Source organism: Mustela putorius, unplaced genomic scaffold, assembly GCF_011764305.1.
Source record: "Mustela putorius furo isolate JIRA1106 unplaced genomic scaffold, ASM1176430v1.1 tig00000253_pilon_pilon_pilon, whole genome shotgun sequence".
NCBI lineage: Eukaryota > Metazoa > Chordata > Mammalia > Carnivora > Mustelidae > Mustela > Mustela putorius.
This window is the reverse complement of record NW_025421329.1, coordinates 8,715,656-8,736,470: the sequence shown is the minus strand read 5'-3', so window position 1 is coordinate 8,736,470 and position 20,815 is coordinate 8,715,656.

Sequence of the window (20,815 nt, the reverse complement as noted above, 5' to 3'; positions counted from 1 at the left end):
ACCAAAGTTGATATAAACTATGAGGAAACAGTGGTCTCCTGAAGTCGCTGAAGGGCTTTGGGACCAATTCACAATGTTATCAAGAATTTACTTCTTTTCTTCTCTCCACATGGCCATCCAGCATCCACTCCACCCTAAGCCTGGTTCTCCTCCTGGTCCAGCCATCTGGACTTTGTGCCTTCTGGCTATGTCTAATTGGGGAAAGATGTAGGATTGGTTCTGGAAGCTCTCTCAAAAAAGAAAAGGGAACCTTCTCAGACACAGCAAAGCTTGCCTTGCAGATCATCAGCCTGGATCCCATCAAATGCCTCCTCCTAGACCACTGGAAGGTAAGGACTATGGGATTACCCTTAGGCCAATCAGGCTTGCAATAGACCTGGAGGTGGGCCAGCTCCCAAGGCAAGGAGGGGAGAGTGCAGAGCTGAGGAGATGGGGGTCAGCTAGGAAAGAGGAAGGAGGGGATGCCTCTGAGTAGGAACCCAGTAACATCCACTGCCTGCTATAGTTCCTTTATGTCCACATCCTGGGCCAGGTAATCTCAGGGTCTACTAGACCATGATTCTCAGTGTAATCCTTGAACTTCAGGCTATTCCTTGTCTCCAAGATGAGTACAAATATTGAGAGGAAGCATTTAGCCACTTTGACAGAGTAATTTCATGCTTGTAGAATCTAATAATAACAAAATTTGGGCTTGTATCTTATATGTCTTTGTCTTTTTGTTTCATTTTTCTAGTAATTTAATTTTATCATACTTTACAAAAGTATTGTTCCCTGATGGATTTTTTTTTTTTTTTTTTTAAAGCTGGTCCTCTACCATGGACTCTTGAATCTCCATTATGGAATGTGCCATGTTAGAGAAAAGCCCATAGGTCAGGAGTCATTCCTGACTTCCCATGGCAGCCTAAGTAGCTAGGGCAGTGCCTGACACATAGTTGGCTCTCAGTATTTCTTGACTGAATAAATGAACAAGGTGCCCAGATGAGACTAAAATCTAGGTTTTCATATTCTAAATCCAAAGCTTCCTCAATAGTGTCATATGCGTGCTGAGAAGGTAAATATGTAACCTGATCACAGGAGTTTTTCTCACCTATAAAGCAGCGAGTGACTTAATCTGGAGACAGAGTCAAGAATGTTTATAAAAGTGGTTTGAATCTCTGCTGGGTAGGAGGTTATAAACACAAGGGATTCACAATTTAGTATGTACTGGAAGTGTTGCCAAGCCCAGCCTCTGGAACAACCCTGATCCTCCTAGAAGGAGCTCCCAGGGGATTGCAAAGCAACTTTTGGTATGGGGGAAGGGATGTTCTGTTTCCCTGCTGGAATGAAGCCAGGTAGTTGCTCCAGAACTGAAAGAGAGCTAGGCAGACTTTTTTAAAAGTCTCATTTGTATTTGTGAAATGTGTGTGGTGGGGGAAGGGAGATATGTCTTCACAGTTCCTTTGAGAATTATGAAAATGGCCTTTATTAAGTTTGAGACTATCCTCTTGATTCCCATGCAGGACTAAAGAATCACCTTCTAGAACCCTCCAGGAGAGCTCATTATATCACTCAGCCTCCTATTTTACATTAAAATACCATGTAGACAAGCCAATGATGCATTGTCTTTGACTTTATAAAATAATTTTTTTTTATAATTCTCCAGAAAAAAGAAAGAAAAGCAAAACATCCTGGCCAGCTGTGAGGTGTACTCCACACAACCTGCCCAGGTGCTCAAGACCCATCCACAGCAGGGCCAGGATTTGCTGAGAGACAGGTCACCCCCCCTTTTTTTTTTCTTTTCAAATGGAAAAAGTAAATCACTTCCTGCTTACAAAACCTCTCTGATCAGGAAAGAAAGATGTTTTTTCTCTGCTCACAGAAAGCCTAGAAGAGATGGGGAGAGCAGTGCAGTAGGGGGTAAAAATGGGAATTTCCACACTCTCTCCTTACCAGAGTTTCTTTACTGCTTTCTGTGTCCTTTAATCTATTTGCCCTTAAACTGGGGGAGAGGGGAAGGATCAATTCATTTACATGAGTAAACAGCTACTTTCATTTCAGATAGGGGTTTAATCTGTTTACTTAAAGGATTTAAAACAAATAATTCAAAAAGCTATCATTCTAAGATGACAGCTATCATTTTTTTTCCCTTTAATGAAAAGGCTGGCCAACTTTTGGAGTACACATTAAATTCGTTTACAGACAAAGAGCAGACATTTCAGGAAGTGAATATTTAATCACAGCACTGGCCTGGGTCCATTTCCACTGAGTGGACAGATGCTCATTATTCAAAATGCTTCTCCCCTAAACACACACACAGACCCACACACATGTGTGTCATATCCTACATACTAAAGGATAGTAGTTGCAGCGCTTAGTCTTTTTTTTTTTTTACTTTGATGTAAATTAAGTTTGTGGATCCAGAGAAGGATATAGGAAGCACTTTGGGTGACCAGAGGTGATTAGTTATGTTCAAATTCACTGAGATTAATCACATGGAGGAGTTTTGGCGTCACTCTGCATGATTTGCTTAGCAAGTGTTCAAGAGAAATCCATACATATCATTATCATTTTTCATATCAGTATCATACCAATGACCTTTCTAATCTTTTCAGAATATGTTTTTTATAAGTAGGGTTGATATTTTCAGGATTTGTGTGAATCATAGTACATATAGAAATTCAAGAGGGAAAGAAAACAGGATTTCTGACCTATGTATAGATAGGGGTGCTCTGTCTGAGAGTTTGTGGGGCATTGCATCCAACCCAGAGCCTGGCATAGACAAGATGCTGACCAAGTGTTTGCCAAGTTGATATAATGGCGTTGGGTCTCAGCTGCCTTGTTGTGAGGGAGCCCAGACCATGTGAAGAGGTCACATGTAGGTGTTCTGGCTACAATCCTAAGATTCCAACCACCAGCCAGCATCAACAAGCAGACACATAAATGAGTGACCTTGCAGATGATACCAGCACCAGCCTTAAAGCCATCTCAGATGATCCTACAGGGAGAAGAAATGATCACTGCCCAAACTACAAATTTTTGAGGAAAACAAGCCACTAAGTTTTGCATCACTTGTAACTCAGCGATAGGTAACTGGGGCAGGAATCTCTTGATTAGTCTGTTTTTCCACTTAGACTGTAACTGTGCTGTGTTTGTTGCAAAATTTACTTTTCCCTTCCATCAAAGGAAAACAAGTGTCCTAAGACTGCTTTATCCTAGGGGATCACAGAGATTCTCCCCTCACACATTGTAAAGTTCAATAGAATCCTTAGGAAAAGTATGCTTCCTTTTTGCAGCTTTTGCTACTAGAGTGGTTGGTATTTTCAGGAAGTCAACTGTATTTCCTCATTCCCAGTTATTCTTTCCTTGGATAGTGCAAACCAGAAGGATAAGTACGATAATGGAAAACAACTCCCATGCCAACACCCCTGATTTAGTAAAGACCAGCCCTCGATAAATCTGCTAGAAGGATCTTTGTTCCTGCTTTCAGCCCACATCCCTGGAAGAACTCTATAGAGGCTTCCTTTCCCTAACCATGGAGACAGTGGGAGACAGTGAAGTCACCCAGTCCCCACTACCACCATGTTTCTGACTCACAGACACATGCACCTCAGCCTATATTCCTCAGTTGTTTAACAAGGATTCTGTTTAATGCTAATTCTCTCCATGGCCTCTATTACCTGATGCCCTGACTCTGGTAAACAGAAGAAAAGTGTGAGGCATAGAGTGGCTGAGAACTTTGAAATGAAGGTAGTTTTCTATAGTAAGATCTAAATAGACTAAATGGGATCCAAGAAGCAAGTACAACATTGGAACTCAGAACATATTTCCCTTTGGAAACAAGCAAGTCCTTTATAAGTGAACTTTGGGAGCACAATGCAGTCACACACTGGGGGCTTACCTGCAATCCTTATCCTCTCCTGAGAAGGTAAGTGATATCAAGCTTTTATATTACATCATATGTGTTAAATGATACTATACTGCTTATGTCAGTGTAAGCTGCTTGAGGGAAAGCTCCATGTGACATCAGTCTCTCTGACCCATACCTGCTAACACTGGCCCTGGAACATAGTAGATGCTCAACTAATGTTTGAAGAAGGAAGGTAGGTGTTAATAATGGTGACAGAGAACCACTAAAAGCTCTTAAACCATCTCTGCATTAAACAACTCTACTGCAAAAGCTTCCAAACTGGGGCACCTGAGTAGCTCAGTCAGCTAAGTGGCTGCCTTCAGCTCAGGTCATGATCTCAAGGTTCTGGGATCGAGCAGAGTGGTGGGCTCCTGACTCAGCAGGTAGTCTGTTTCTCCTTCAGCCCCTGCCCCACCACTCACGTTCATGTGCACTCTCTCTCTCAAATTATTAAGTAAATAATAAATAATAAATTAATAATCTCTCAATTAAAATCTTTAAAAGAGAAAGTTTCCAAATTATAAGGAAGTGATGCATTTATCACCTTGCAATTTGGTGAATCAGAGGGAGCCTATCAGTCTAAAATTTCCATCACTGTTCTCTGCTCTCCTTTGGCCAGAAGAGGTAAGCTTGTGCAAGGCCCAACCACTGTAGCAGTAAGGCCAGTGCTCAGCCACATAACAGGCATTAAAGATTTTATATGAATTCAGCTATGAAACTAACTTATAGTATCCAACAATTATGTGTTAAATTACACATAGGCTCATAACCTCCCAAGAGCAAAATTACCTTATTTATTGTGTACATGTGTGTGTTTTTGTGTGTGTGGTTAAAATGAGGGTGGGCGAGGGGCAGAGGGGAGCTTGGGGGAAGAGATTAATATAGAATCCAGAATTAAATTTAAATAATCTCGCAATCCAGACTCCACACCATCCAGAGTCTCCCTCTGCAATATCATCCCCAGGAGCAGAGGCCTTTGGTGTCAGTTTATATCTTTTTGCCTGTCACTGATTCCAGCCACAGTAGTACACAGGCATGTACCTTAGGCTCAGGGACTTCTCTGCTCACTGAATCCACTTTTCTAAATGTAGAAGAAGATAAGGTCCCTTCAGCCAATGGATAAGTGCTCCAGCCTCCTGTCATTCAGAAAGAAAGCCAGAGGCCGTGATGTGGTGGGTCTGCTGTCCCCCACAGCAGCAATCTCAATAATGCACATTTATTTGACTATTTCTCCTGCCCTGCCTCGGTCTCTCCACTCCATCCTTCCTGCTTCCTGGGGTCACTGCCCAAATAACTCTCTGCACCCAGCTCCTTGTGTCAGGCTCTACTTTCAGACAACAAAACCAAGATAAACCCTAAATTTCAGCAGGTCAGAAAGTGACCCCAAAATGCGACACCATGACATAAACAAATGTGTGCAAGAGAAATTACAAGTCTGTGTCTAATTCTCTCAGCTTTGTGGACTTGAGCAAGTCACTGAGTGACACTCAGTCTCAATTTCCTAATCTGAAAATGGGAATTTTAGATTAATAATGTCATGTTCTAAAATGGTGGTGTATCTTACAGATTATTAGGAAAATCTTTTTCCTTGCTGTGAAGGGCCTCATTACTTTAATTATTACTAGTGAACATGTTATACTTTTCAATACCATCCATGCTAAGTAATGTTGAGCAAGATCATATTGGCACCATGAATAAGAGAATGAATTGTTATAATAAATGCAAAACTCTGCTCTAGAAAACAAATGAGAGAGCCATTTTCTCTCTTGGATAACATTTTAATGAAGTAATTAAATAAGATTAATTTCCTCTTAAACAAAAGTGACCAAATTTGAGTACAACATTGTGTTCTGATGTAATCATTAATTTTCAAGAAAACTTTGTGGCTATTATCAGGATACATCCAAATAATAAGGATTATTCACCACGACCAAGTGGGATTTATTCCAGGGCTGCAAGGTTGGTTCAACATCCACAAATCAATCAATATGATACAATACATTAATAAAATAAAGAATAAGAACCATATGATACTCTCAATAGATGCTGACAAAGCATTTGACAAAGTACAGTATCCTTTCTTGATCAAAACTCTTCAAAGTATCAGGATAGAGGATACATTCCTCAATATCATCAAAGCCATATAGGAAAAACCCACAGCGAATATCATTCTCCATGAGGAAAATCTGAGAGCTTTTCCATTAAGGTCAGGAACATGGCAGGGATGTCCATTATCACCACTGCTATTCAACACAGTACTAGAAGTCCTAGCCTCAGCAGTCAGACAACAAAAAGATATAAACTGCATCTGAATTGGCAAAAAAAGGAGTCATTGCAGATGATATAATACTTTATGTGGAAAACCCAAAGACAACTCCAAAACTTCTAGAACTCGTACAGGAATTTGGTAAAGTGTATTGCATTTCTATACACCAATAGCAAGACAGAAGAAAGATAAATTAAGGAGTTGATCCCATTTACAATTGCATCCAAACCATAAGATACGAAGGAATAAACCTAACCAAAGAGGCAAAGATTCTGTACTCAGAAAACTATAAAGTACTCCTGAAAGAAATTGAGGAAGACAAAGAAATGGAAAAAGTTTCCATGCTCATGGATTGGAAGAACAAATATTGTGAAAACATCTATGCTACCTAAAGCAATCTACACATTTAAAGCAATCCCTATCAAAATACCATCAATGTTTTTCAAAGAAACAGAAAAATAATCCTAAAATTTATATGGAACTAGAAAAGACCCCAAATAGCCAGAGGAATGTTGAAAAAGAAAGCCAAAGTTGGTCACATCACAGTTCCAAACTTCAAGCTCTATTACAAAGCTGTAATCATCAAGACAGTATAGTACTGGCACAAAAACAGACACATAGATCACTGGAACAGAATAGAGAGCCCAGAAATGGACCCTCAACTCTATGGTCAACTAATGTTCAACAAAGCAGGAAAGAATGTCCGATGGAAAAATGACAGTCTTTTCAACCAATGGTGTTGGGAAAATGGGACAGCTGCACACAGAAGAATGAAACTGGACCATTTTCTTACACCACACACAAAAATAGACTCAAAATGGATGAAATACTTCAATGTGAGAAAGGAATCCATCAAAATCCTTGAGGAGAACACAGGCAACAACCTCTTTGACCTAAATGCAGCAGCTTCCTCCTAGAAACATTGCCAAAGGCAAGGGAAGCGAGGGCAAAAATGAACTATTGGGACTTCATCAGGATCAAAGCTTTTGCACAGCAAAGGAATCAGTCAACAAAACCAAAAGACAACTGACAGAATGGGAGAAGATATTCTCAAATGATATACCAGATAAAGGGCTAATATCCAAAATTTATAAAGAACTTATCAAACTCAACCCCTAAAGAACAAAGAATCCAATCAAGAAATGGGCAGAGGACATGAACAGACATTTCTGCAAAGAAGATATCCAGATGGCCAACAGACACACAAAAAAGTGCTCAACATCACTTGGCATCAGGGAAATACAAATCAAAACAACAATGAGATACTGCCTCACACCAGTCAGAATGGCTAACATTAAAAAGCCAGGAAATGACAGATATTGGCAAGTATGCAGAGAAAGGGGAACCTCCCTACACTGTTGGTGGGAATGCAAGCTGGTGCGGCCACACTGGAAAACAGCATGGAGGTTCCTTAAAAAGTTGAAAATAGAGCTACCCTATAATCCAGCAATCACTCTACTGGTATTTACCCTAAAGATACAAATGTAGTGATCCAAAGGGGCACATGCAACCTAATGTTTATAACAGCAATCTCCACAATAGCCAAACTATGGAAAGAACCTAGATGTTCATCAACAGGGATGGATAAAGAAGATGTGGTATATATATAGCATGGAATACTATGCAGCCATCAAAAGAAATGAAATCTTGCCATTTGCAACGACGTGGATGGAACTAGAGGATATTGTGCTGAGTGAAATAAGTCAGTCAGAGAAAGACAATTATTATATGAACTCCCTGATGTGAGGAATTTGAGAGATAGGGGTTGGGGGGTAAGGAAGGAAAGAATGAAACAAGATGGGATGAGGAGAGAGACAAACCATGAGACTCTTAATCTCACAAAACAAACTGAGGGTTGCCGGGGAGGTAAGGGGAGTTATGGAGAGAGTGGTTGGGTTATGGACACTGGGGTATGTGATATGGTGAATGCTGTGAAATGTGTAAGCTTGACGATTCATAGACCTCTACCCCTGGGGCAAATAATACATTATATGTTAATAAAAATTATTAATTTTTAAAAAGTCATTTTGGGTTAATTCACTGATACATCAGTAAGGTTCTAGGACAAGCTCTCTATAATTGCTTCTTTCACAGTCTGTACAGCATCCCCAACCCAAGCCAGTACCCTCTGTGGAATAAGGAGGGAACTAAGATGTTTCTTGGAGAAGAAGCAGATACCTCCTGAAGGACAACCAGCCACAAGCCCTGAGCTGTGTGAGCCCCACCATCTCAAGGAATAAAGACCAGTTTTGTGGAGCTTGGTTTTGACCAATGCGAACCTGAATCAGAGACATTAGCCCCATCACCTTCAGCTCTTTTCAACAAACAAGATAACAGCCCCTAAGACTACATCATGAAGGGTTACTTCCTAGCCTATGTCTCTGACCTTGTCTCTGACTTTTGTCTCCTTTCTAGCTTACTAGCTAAGGAACCTAGTAAGGAGGAGGAGAAGGAGGCCTGGCATTCCCCACAACCTGCAACCAATTTACTCCTGACCATCCCCCTCCCTGCCTATCCCAGAATCAGCTCCATCCCATGGATACCACCCCTGTTCTCACAGTCTGCCCAAACAGATCCACCCACTCACCATGTGTCTCAGGAGAACCCAAGAACTCTTAAGTCCTCCTGAGTGAGAAGAGTAAGTCCAGTAAGATGCCAAATTTCTAATTTAGCTGGACCACCTCCTCACAAACCAGCATACAGTACATGGCCCTCAGGTTCAGATTGCAGCTCTGCACTCACTACATGTCCTCAGGCTGGTTCTTTAGCCTCTCTATGCTTCAGTTTCCTTATGAGAAAATGGGGACAATAATAGTGTCTCCTCACTAGGGTGCTATGGGGAGGGATTAAACGAACAAATGCATGAGAAGTTATTTCCTACAGGATTTGGCAGGTGACAAGAAGACATTTTCCTAGTTGTGTCATTTGGGCCAAGATAACCTCTTATACCCTTATAGTAATGAGATTCATTTCAGAGTAACTTGAGGTCTGGCAATAGCAAGAATCCTGCCGCCAGCTCTGAGATCACCACTTAGATGATATTGGAGAAAACTGTCCCACCTATAACTTGTCTAGGAACTGCATCTCTCAACCTCTACAGAAAGGATGTTTTTATATCAGGTGACTTGCTCCCTCTTTCACCAAAAGGAACATGGTATTTTTTTTTTAAGATTTTATTTATTTATTTGACAGACATCACAAGCAGGTAGAGAGGCAGGCAGGGGTGGGTGGGAAGCATGCTCCCTGCTAAGCAGAGAGCCTAATGCAGGGCTTGATCCCAGGACCCTGGGATCATGACCTGAGCTGAAGGCAGAGGCCTTAACCCACTGAGCCATCCAGGCGCCCAGGAACATGGTATTTTATAAGAACAAGTTTGCAATTCAAGCACTAATTATCAACCAGTTAGTAATTAGTAATTAGTCATTCCCATTTGATAACATTTTAATCCAAAAGACACTGGGAGTATAAGAAACAAGGGTGAACCATAATATATATATTATATATAATATATATTATATAGAATATTATAAAATAGAGACTGGTATGTGTATGTATGTGTATATATATATATAATTATATATATATTCTATATAATTTATATATACAATATTATAGAATAGAGATTGGTGGCCAAGTTCAACCATGATCTCTCACAGACAGGCAAAAATGGTGTGTCTGTGGAGAGAAACAGGGAGAGATGCCTTTGGGGTCCAAAAACTGAGAGGCAGAGAGATAAGAGACATAGACATAAGAGATAAGAGACAGAGACATAAAACCAGAGGAAGAGTAGTGGTTGAGAACCCTGATGATTTCCTAGTTCCTAGAACCAATTTCCATCAGTCTCTGATGTTCCCTTTTTCCCTGAGCTGTCACTGTGAACCTTCAGTAAAGTGTGCTTGATATAGGAGTATGCTTAACGTAGAGATGTGTTCCTCAACATCAAAGAGCTGTGATAAAAAGACTGCTTTATAAACAGTACTTATCTCAGGGCCTGACAAGTAGTATGACCTAAATAATTATTTCTGAGCTTGATGGACCAAATAAACACATTCGATATCCATATCTACTGACCTTCTTCAAGCTACCACAAACAAGGACATTGCCCTTAGCTGTTTTCTGCCCTCCTCACTTTTACTTCAGTCACTTCAGGGTACTAGGATGATAAAATAAAATATTGTAATGCTGAAGGAGGAAACATCTGATCCTAATTCATAAAGATACATTTGGTAGAGAATAGACAAATCCAACTCATTAGCTATATTTAGTACTCCTTCATCCCAGTGAAATTTTCTTTTGAACCAATCTGCCAAATACTTGACTCTCCAGTACAATGCACCTTTAGAATGAAGGAACTACTTACCTTCCTCAAGAAAATTCACTCCTGTGTGATCGCTGTTTTCAGACAGGTCAATTCTGATCCTCTCAGAATCTAAAGAAGTTTGGGAGCGCCTGTTGGCTCAGTCATTGAGTGTCTGCCTTTCGCTCAGGTCATGATCCCAGCATCCTAAGATGGAGCCCCACATCAGAAGGAAGCCTGCTACTCCCTCTCCCCCTACTTGTGTTCCCTCTTTTGCTATGTCTCACTTTTTCAAAAATAAATAAATAAAGCCTCTATTAAAAGAAGAAGGAGAAGGAGTTAGAGAAGTTTCTATAAAAATGCCTAAGGAAAGTGGAAATCAATAGCAAAGCGATCTTTCAGAGAAAGACTGGGCTGTAAAATGGTCTGGAGATACAAGGAATATCCACAATTAGTTTATGTTCAACTGTGGTTTATATAAAACAGGCAGAAAAATCTCAAGTGACCAGAAATTTGTGAATTGTAGCTACTTCATGATTCCAGCAGATGAAAAGACTTTCTTCTCGCAACTGAGTTCTGGATCCTCTTCCTTTCTGGACAATGCCAATTCTCTCAGGCTATGGAACTGTTTTTGTAAAGGGTTGGTGCTGGGTTCCTCTGGACTAACAGCTCAGTTGACTCACAGAGCAATCTCAATGTTGAAAGTCTAACAATTAACAACCATAGTAACAGTAAGAGTAATGATGGAATGGCACATGTAGCACTTAATCCCATGTTTCGTGCCAGTCTCAGGCTATCCATAGGACTATCACCCTCCAAAAACCCTTTTAATTGTGCCAAGCCCCCTCAGGAGCCAGTGTTGTGACTAGACTGGGCCCTGTTCTTACTATGAATGCAAGATACACCACCAGGGAATGTGGAAAAACTAAGATTTATTACAGGTTCTAGAGGGTACACTGCACACCCATGGCTACACAGTGAGGTGGGACAGGGAATAGAAAGCACAGACTTGGGGCTCTGCCTTTGGGGTTTGAGGGTGGTATGTTTAAGATTTTGTGGGTTTACCCTTAACTGTGGATTTAAAGCTTAAGTGTGGGACTTAGGGTACAAGAAGGGGTCCCTCTTCACAGTGACCACTGTGGTCACTCACACAGGTCACTTTCACGGGGTCACTCATACAGTCAGGCATCCAAATCATTCAGAGCTTTCCGAAAATGGAATTTCATGGGTAGGGAGCCCTGGCTCATTACGTTGGTGTGTAGCTGGCATTGTGTTTATTCCAGACGGATATGTGGAAGTGAATGTCTCCACAATCAAAAACTTAATGTCAGGTGCTTACCCAACAGTCAAAAGAGCTACTTGTCAGGCACTCACAATTCATACCTGCCAGATAGACTACTCTCGTTTAATCATCACAAAATCTGTATGAAAAACCATGTGGAAACTTACCCCATTTTATGGATCAGTACAAAGAGAACCCCTTAGTTAAAAAATGGAAAGAGTTGGCTTGGTATAAATATTCCAGCTTAATTTTTAGATGGTAGACACCTCAAAACACAGCTAGCAGTAATACCTCAGCTTTTTAATTAACCAGCTACTTTTATCCCCCTCTTCCCTGGTGCCACAGATAATTCAGCTTGACGTTATTAAGACAGGGAAACCAAAGGAATCCCATGAAAAATTGCTTTTTTCCCTACTTTTCCTACTTCTATTCTTGCTAGGACCTGCACTCCTGCCTTACATAAGCTTTATAGAATAGATAATATATATCCTCCTTATGAAGGTTAAGAATTTAATGATTTCTTTGGAGTCTTCCTACACAACAGATAACATCTCAGAGGTGACTAGATGGGACATCATGAACCTTTTCCAAGAGTGCTGATTCATCGAGACCCCTGGCTCCGGGGCAGAAGTGACTTATGGAGAACACCTAAACACTCATCTTTGTTTCCAGATTACTGAGAAGACACAACACACCAGACCACAATCCTCAGTACAAACCCAGGGCACCAAGCAAAGGTGAGACCCACCCTTCTTTCCTTTCTCAGTCTCCCATAGGCTCTGTCCATATTTACAGTCTCTAAATCTTTAATAAACTCTGTTCTTACTTCCTCTCGGTTCATGTTTGACTCTTCTTCTTTTTTTTTTTTCTAAGATTTCATTTATTTGTTTGTGAGAGAGAGCACAAGCAGGGGCCAAGGGTACAGGGAGAGGGAGAAGCAGACTCTCCACTGAGTAGGGAGCCTGATGTGGGGTTCCATCCCAGGAACCTGGGATCATGACCTGACCTGAAGGCAGGCACTTAACCAAATGAGTCACCCAGTGTCCTTCATGTTTGATTTCTATTCTGCAGATCACCAAGGCCCCTCTTGGCTGGTCCTGTGGGAGCCACCTCTGGGTCCTCAGACCCAGTCAGCCTGCATCAGTGTCACTTGAGAATCTACCATATACAGGCCATGGCTCTGTGTGGAGATAACTTTGAGAGGCAATTGCAAGAGGCTGGAATCTGTTCCACCAACACGTGCTTCCAAGATCCTGTCATCTGAGCCAAATTTTTCATGGACCCTGACATGAAACCTTCTAAAAAGAAAGACGTCCCTTTTGGGAAATTCAGGTCAGCCTTGGTTGAATGGCTCCAAGGCCATGATGGCCTGTTGAGTGAGGACTCCTCAAACAGAGTGTCCAAGTGTTAGTGGAAACAAGCTGTAGCCTGGTCTGGAGCCAACTGTAAGCCACTCAAGCTGAGCAACCCAACATCATGCTCATTAAAAAAAAAAAAAAAAGAAAGAAAGAAAGAAAAAAGAAAACACACACACACACAATAAAATCTAAACAAGTAAATTGAAGATTTAATTGGTTTTAATGATTTGGGCAGCATCCCATCTAGTAAATAGAGAGATGTTCTATTTGTACAAAATGGAAGATTTTTAAAAGAAGAAGGGTGGGGCAAGAAAGTTATTAGTGAAAGAAAAGAAAGGATTGTTTTGGCAAAATGAGGGGAAAGGCAGGGGCCTTATCATGCAAATTACCTCATCTTCCTTTGTGGGAGAGGGATGCAGAGGGGCCCATGTGACAGATGACATCACTGGAGCTGAATGGAAAACTCCTGATGGGGTGCCTGGGTGGCTCAGTGGGTTAAGCTGATGCCGTCAGCTCAGGTCATGATCTCAGGATCCTGGGATCAAGTCCCCCATCCGGCTCTCTGCTTGGCAGAGAGCCTGCTTCCCTCTCTCTCTCTTTCTCTCTCTCTTTCCCTGCCTCTCTATCTACTTGTGATCTCTCTCTGTTGAATAAATAAGTAGAATCTTAAAAAAAAAAAAAAAAAAACCTCCTGATGACCAATTAAGACTACATTTTGGGAGGATGTTGAAACCACAATTAGATTAGATATTAAGACCTAGTTTGGCAAGTTAGCCTAGCATATGTGACTCCATCTTGGCTTGTGGTTTTCATTTTAACAGGCTCCATTTGGGGATGCAACCACCTTATTATTCTAGGGGCAATTTAACATCTGGGAGCCCAAACCAAATTGGGGGAGGGAGAAAATGTCAATTGCATAAAGAAGAGACAGCATAAAGGGGTCTGCCTCTACTTTCTGGTCTAAGTTGTTTACATCATCCATCTTGACTGCCTTTGACCTTGTCTTTGAGCTCCACTCACATCAGGCCTTGGACAAACCTACAAACTTAATGAGAAAAACTCTGGGGGTTGGTGGAAAGCAGCAGCCATAGAAGTAGAGGTAAATGGCCATGACACAAAACCTCAAGTATGGCAAGAGCCCAGATGACAAGTGCCAGCATGTAAGTGTCACTTCCTGGCCTCAGACTGAGAGAGGGAAATGAAAGGAATCCCATGAAAGAAAAAACTGGGTTTTTTCCTTTTGCCTTTCTTTTTTTTCCTGCTTCTATTCTTTCAGGTCCTGAACCCTTGCCCTAAACATACCTTAATGCATATCATTCTTACATTAAAAAATATGTTAACGGCATCTTTGGAGTTTTCCAACACAATAGGTAATATCTCAACCATTGGTACTAGACATAATGTTGCCAAAACCCTTGGCTTCAAGGAATAAGCCACTTAGGATAAACACCTAGACCTTGGCCTTGTTCTAATCAGTTCTTGAATGTACCAGACCATCATCCTCAATAAAAACCCACAGACCCAAACAAAGATGAGACACATGCTCCTGTCCTTTAAGTCTCCTGGACAGTCTTGTCTGTATCTGCTTTCTGTAGCTTCAATAAGTGTGTGCTCCACAGATTTATATTGAAACCTTAACCCCCAGTACCTCAGAATGTGACCTAAAAAAGGATAGGACTTTTAAAGAGGTAGTTAAGGTAGAATGAGGTCACTAGGGTGGCCCTAATGCAGTATGACTGGTATTAGAGAAAGAAGTGGAGATCAGGACACAGACCCACAGAGGGACAGCCACATGAAGTCACAGAAATCAGATAGCCATCCACAAGCCAAGGAGAGAGTCCTCTGAAGAAACCAATCCTGCTAACACCTTGATCTTGGACTTTCAACTTCCAGAACAATGAGAAAATAAATTTCCATTATTTCAGCTCTCCAGTCTATGATTCTTTGTTCTTGAAGCCCCAGCAAATACATACACTCATAACTCTGACTTTGGAAAGCCAAGGAGGAAATGGGGTCTTCTCTGTAGCCAACTTATTGCAAGACTGGTGAACCGGCCTCAGAGTCCTTTTCTAGGACGAAAACTAGATGGACATGCTGAGTTTAAAATGGTTAGTGGTGGGGCACCTGGGTGGTTCAGTGGGTTAAGCCGTTGCCTTCGGCTCAGGTCATGATCTCGGGGTCCCGGGATCGAGTCCCGCATCGGGCTCTCTGCTCAGGAGGGAGTCTGCTTCCTCCTCTCTCTCTCTCTGCCTGCCTCTCTGCCTACTTGTGATCTCTCTCTGTCAAATAAATAAATAAAATCTTTAAAAAAAAATGGTTAGTGGTCTCTGGGTCATTCTGAGGTGTGGAACCCTGTCAAAGAGCCCACCTCTCATTCTTCCCAAAGATTTGTTTTGCTCAGGATCAGGTGGGATGCCACCCCAGCCTCTACAATGGAAGCCATTTCCCCCTGGAGAGAATGTCAGGATCAGATTTGCCTCTCAGAGACTGCCACAGCCATCAGGCCCCAGAGAGTTGAGAACATAGCCTCTCGACTGGGAATCTTCCGCGAACTTAAAAAGAAATGTGAAGAATAGGTCAAATTATATGCATGCCTGTCCTCCCCAAACTGCATCTGACTCCTACCTTCCTGCTAGCCTCCTCCCCTGTGTCCAGAAATAAACCTAGGAGTCTCTTGAATTCATTTGTGTACTTTGCCTCAATCACTTTTCTTGGTAACTCATTCCATATGTACTCTACCCTGGGCAAGGAGGAGTGCTGTCTGAGTCTTCTGTTTACTCTGAGTTTCCTAATTTTATGAACAATTTCCTAACAATAAGGTCAATTAGACCATGGGATCCTGTTCCAAGAAGAGTGGCAGAGTCCCCATCAGAGGCCCAGCCCACCCTTGCCCAGACAAAGCGCTGGGACGCTCTGTAAGAAAGGCATGGGTGTGGGCAGCACGAGCTGGCTGCATGATCTAATTCTACAGATATTTTTCCATCACTGAGTCTTATGACGCCGAGTGGATTCTCTGACAATAAAATGACTGTTTTGCCATTTTCAACAAAAGCAACATACGCTGCTATGTTTTCTGTCATGAGAGCCTTACAAAAGAACAAGTCACAGTGATTACTAGGACTTGTTTTAACAATGACTGGGGGTTTTTCTTTCATTATTGGAGCAATACCTGGCAAATGCTTACTTCATGCTTCAAACTGATGGATTTCAGGAAAAACCAACATGAAGAATAAACCAATACAATTTTAATGGATCAAATGCTCGCTTATGAAAAACCACAATTCTCAGATCCATGTTTTTATTAAAGCAGACTTTCATTTGGTACTACAGATTTTACTAAAACCAGCATTTTTCTAAACCAAAGAAATCTTATGGCCAGCAATAAATTTTCTCCAAGAGATCATTTTCCAATCAGTTCCATTACAGCAAACCTATGCCATTATACTTACCTCCAAAATATACAATTACATATATTAGCGTATACCAATGAATTTTTAATTTTTTGCCTGTTAGTTCAAACCACATGAAATATTTCTGCAACCGGATATTTTTATTGAGACCAAAGCATACACATTCCAAACAATGCATTTCTATTCAGATTCTTCTGAAGCCTAATCAAAAAAGTTTGTATTATCTGTTATCAATATGTTATTATACAAACCATTCTTTTACTTGATTCTACTCACCCCTTAATCCATTTGTGCACATTTTTTAGCCAACTTCTATACTACCTTGCATATCTTTCCTATTGATATTTCAAGGTACAGCAAGCAACATATTATTGATATGGTCACTATTTTCTAAATTGTAAAATATGTGGATCTCAGAATTTTGGAACTGAGCAAGACTTATGGAGAATTTCACTTTCAAAAACCACAAACGTAGGCTTTTCTTTTAGTTTTCTTTGATGTACTTCTTACATGCCAATGGTCCCAACAACATATGGTGAGCTCTTAAGGATAAAAAGCAACTTAACTATAGTGAATGGAAACACTAGCACACACAAAGGTAAAATTAGTGATAACCAGATCATCTTCTGCACCAGCTTGACTTGACCGAGCTTCTAGAATCATCTCCGTATTCCCCAAAACTGCAGCTCTTTAAAACAGCTCCTTGAAAGTAAGCTTTCCTAGTTGTATTTTCTTCTACACCCTGGCCAACACAGAACACTCATTCTCAAATGCCCTGGCTATGGATAAAGCCAAGTCTTTCCACACTGGCTTACCAATTATGGCCATGACCACACACATAACATGCATATGTGTACATGAATATGCACACACAGACACACGAGTTCCAAGTTGACACCCCCATCAGATTGCTTCTCATCCTTACACCTCCAGTTCCAACATTTAAACTTGTTATTTTTGCCATGAGGGCAATACCTAGAAGACTCTTGAGTTCCTAACTTCCCCTCTTGGCATGAAGCTGAAATGGAAGTCCTTCCAGTCCTTGTAAGAGCCATCCCATTATTCCAGCCCTCCTGCTTCAATTCCAATGAGAAGCAAGACCAGCTCCCGGTTTCTTATTTTTCAATGAGATGCAGACCCTTCCCAGAATGGACCTGCAAACTGGATGTCTCCTCCCCCAACTCTGGTCACCAGTTCCAACCACAAGCGAGAAGTAGAAAAAAAAAATCTAGATCATTTTTTTTCTTTTGTTTTGTGGTATTTGGGGCTTCCTTCCCCTCTTCCTCGTATCTTCCCCTTCAGGTATTTTTTTACAGCTTCATGTCAAGATTTGTAAGACCAACCTGCAGACATATACTGATTATGCATGATTCCCTGACCTCTGATCTATGACACCTAGAACTGAAGAATCCTGAGGTTTCAATTTGCCTGCCCCACCAACCCAACTGCCATATGGCTTATCCAAGTCCAGACTCTGTCCAGGCACCCTTTCCCAGTTGACAGCTCTTTTTTTTTTTCCTTTAAATATTTAATTTATTTATTTATTTGACAGAGAGAGAAAGAGATAGGGAGAGCAGGAACACAAGTAAGGGAAGTAGAAGAGGAAGAAGCAGCCTTCCCACTGAGCAGAGAGTCTAATTTGGAGCTTAATCCCAGGACCCTGGGATCATGACCTGAGTCAAAGGCAAATGCTTAATGACTGAGCCACCCAGGCACCCCAGTTGACGCTCTTAACTCCCAATACCTTCAGCATTCAAACCATCAACCACCCACACTCAAGTCTGACTTGGAAGGCCCCCACAGGGCCCCCAAGTATTCAAACTGATATTTTTTCAGTTTATCATTCTCAAAGATTAGACTTTCATACATTAGAGCTGTCCCTTGGTGTCCAAAAACATGAGGTTTCTAGAAAAACTACCTCAAATTGCTCCAATAAGGATCAATGGCAAGTTTGAATTTCTGTTCAAGTTATACAATTCTGTATACAAGCTCAGAAGTGCTAGATATGTCTTTCCCTTATTTCCTTCCAATCAACTTCATTTCTGACCTTATATCCCCCATCCCACCTAACTGGCAGTACACTTAATCTGGCATTCTTAGGGATCCCCCCATAAGTCCCCAGACCCAGACCAATACCAAGGCTCTGGGAAGGGAAATGAGCCAGGCGTCTTTGTTTATCTTCCCTCACAGAGTATGGCTGATGCACTTCTCACCCCTGAGCTTGTGGTTCCCAAGATCATGGACTCCCAGCTCCCACTCTTAAGAGCAATGGAATCTAGTAGCTGGGCTCCTGTCTTTGTGGACAGTTCACTCTTCTTCCCTCCTACAAGTCTCCAAGGAGAGGCCAGAACCACCTTCTTAGAGACTCATAGACCTCCTCCTTCTCCATAGCCTTTGACTCAAAACCCCATTTTAGTGAGAGGGAAAACTCTCCAACCAACCCCACCCTATTCAGCTGGTTGAGGCTTTTGAAAACAAAAGTCAAAAAGCCCTCTGCTGTCTGCCCTGCCCTGCACTTAACCTAAAGTTCCAGAAACAGAGCCTCTGGCTTGAAAGGTGAAAAGTAAAAGGAGACAAAATCAAGAATTTATGTCTCAAAGTATTTTCCAACCTCTTTAACAATACTGAACTTAATAGTACCTAATTGAGATATACATCTGACTTTTATAGTAACTCCAGATAATCTTTGCAAGAACCCCCTCCACCAAAAAAGTTAATGATTATTAAAATGCACAATTTGACTTCTTTACAGGAATCCAGCATAAAACTAAATATACTTTGTATCTGCTATTTGTCTAGCTGGAAATAAAAGACGTGTGGGCTTGGGGCACCTGGGTGGCTGAGCTGGCTAAGAGGCCAAATTCTGGTTTGGGCTCAGGTCATGATCTCGGGGTTGTGGAATTGGATTGAGCCCCCACGTCCAGTTCTGCACTCAGTGGTTAGTCTGCTTAGGACTCTTGTTCCCTCTCCCTCTGCCTCTCTCCCAACTGACACTCTTTTTCTCTCTCTCTCTCTTCCTCCCTCACTCCCTCCCTCTCTCTAAAATAAAAAAAAAAATGAATCTTAAAAAAGGAAAGAAAAAGACATGCAGGCTAAATAAATAAAGCCAAGCAGACAAGTAGTGACAAAATAGACTTCATTTTCTTTCAACTGGTGTATTTTTCTGAAAGGATGACAAGATAAGAAGATACATGAAAGTATCTTCCATCACATTCCAAAGGGACTCAGTCTTCAGGATAATCAAAAAGATTGCAGAAAATACTGGTGAGTTGGTTATAATAAAGAAATCTATGGATCTCTAAAAGATACATATGAAACACAAGAAGGCATGGGACAATACATTTGTATCTATTCTTTATGAGAATTTTTGAAAGATTTTATTTATTTATTTGAGAGAGAGAGAGAGTGCAAGAGAAAGAAGGATCAGGAGGAGGAGGAGAGGGAGAGGGAGAAGCAGACTCACCCTCTGAGCAGGGAGCCCAATGACATGGGACTCGATTCTGGGACTCTGGGATCATGACCTGAGTTGAAGAAAGATGCTTAATGCACTGAACCACCCAGATGTCTCTATGAAGAATTAATGTACAGGCAGTAAAGTGCACACATCTGAAGTATACAGCTTGGTGAAGTTGTATACATGTCTACAACCTATAACGACACCCAGATCAACATGCAGATAGTTTCCAGCCCCACAGAAGGCATCTTTTGCACCTAGTCAACACCTGCGCCAAAGGTAACCACCATTCTGACTTCTATCAACATATATTGATTTTGTCTGTCTTTGAATTTCATACACATGAAATCACACAATACGTACTCTTTCTGCCTGTAAGTTCTGTTTTAAAATATTGAACTTCATTCTTTTTTTTAAAGATTTTATTTATTTCTTTGACAGGGAGATCACAAGTAGGCAGGGAAGCAGGCAGAGAGAGAGGGTGAAGCAGGCTCCCACTGAGCAGAGAGCCTGATGCAGGGCTCGATCCCAGGACCCTGAGATCCTGACCTGAGTTGAAGACAGAGGTTTAACCCACTGAGCCACTCAAGACCCCCTGTATTTAAATCTTAATGTCTAATAATTACTTGATCATGCCTACTCAGTATATAATAATTCTTAATACTGAATATCTCATATATGTATAGCTTTCAATATTTGGTTTATCATCAGAGTTGAGATCTGAATGCATTATTGTAAGACTCCCATTATTATTTTATTTGCTGTAAATGTTACAAGTATACCAATAACACATTTTAATCACTAAGTTATCACTCTTGCCCATGATCGAAATTTCAAACTAAGGCATTTTCTGACGGAACAG